The following is a 720-nucleotide window of genomic DNA, read 5'->3' on the forward strand; positions in this document are numbered from 1 at the left end:
GCTCTGTTAAAGAGTGTGTGAGTATGAATGATTGTATGAAATAGAGACATGTCATTAATGCGAAGTCGATTCTTACTTGATTAAGACAATGAAATCTGTTTTATAACTTGTTAACCAATTTGTTTTATTCATTAATTGAGTGGTTTGAATAGTTTTTAGATTATTTCAAAAGGGCATTACAACATTGAATGTATCAATCTGTTTGATTCATTAATTGAGTGGTTTGAGTAGTTTCTAGATTGTTTTAAAAGGGCACTATATTATTGAATGTATCCTTAAGTTTTGCACGTTTTTGTTATTTGCACTGTATTTGTTTGAAAATTAGCACTGCAAAATTTTAAACCAAACATGGGCTTGTGCAAAAAGAAAAGGGGGGATATGTTGTGGAATGTTAGAGAGGTTTGGAGAATGTTGGAGAATATTCCTGAATATTCTCGAAGAGATAGGAGGTACGACCCCTTTACTATGCCCAACCCCATGTTTGGGAGGCCAATTAGATCGGCCCATACTCCGGTGCTACCTGCACCAGGGATTCGCTGTGCTACAGGTAAACACACCGGGTGTCCAATAAAAGGTTATGTTGGTGGCTGGGGTGTGGTCACGGAAGCACTATATAAGCGAAAGTTGCTGCGCAATAAACCAGAAGTTCGTTTATCAACCATATTGGTTGCACGCATTTTCTTTGCCGCTCCCGCAGTAATCCATGATCGTGAATCATGC

Source organism: Heliangelus exortis, chromosome W (assembly GCF_036169615.1).
Source record: "Heliangelus exortis chromosome W, bHelExo1.hap1, whole genome shotgun sequence".
NCBI classification, from domain to species: Eukaryota; Metazoa; Chordata; class Aves; order Apodiformes; family Trochilidae; genus Heliangelus; species Heliangelus exortis.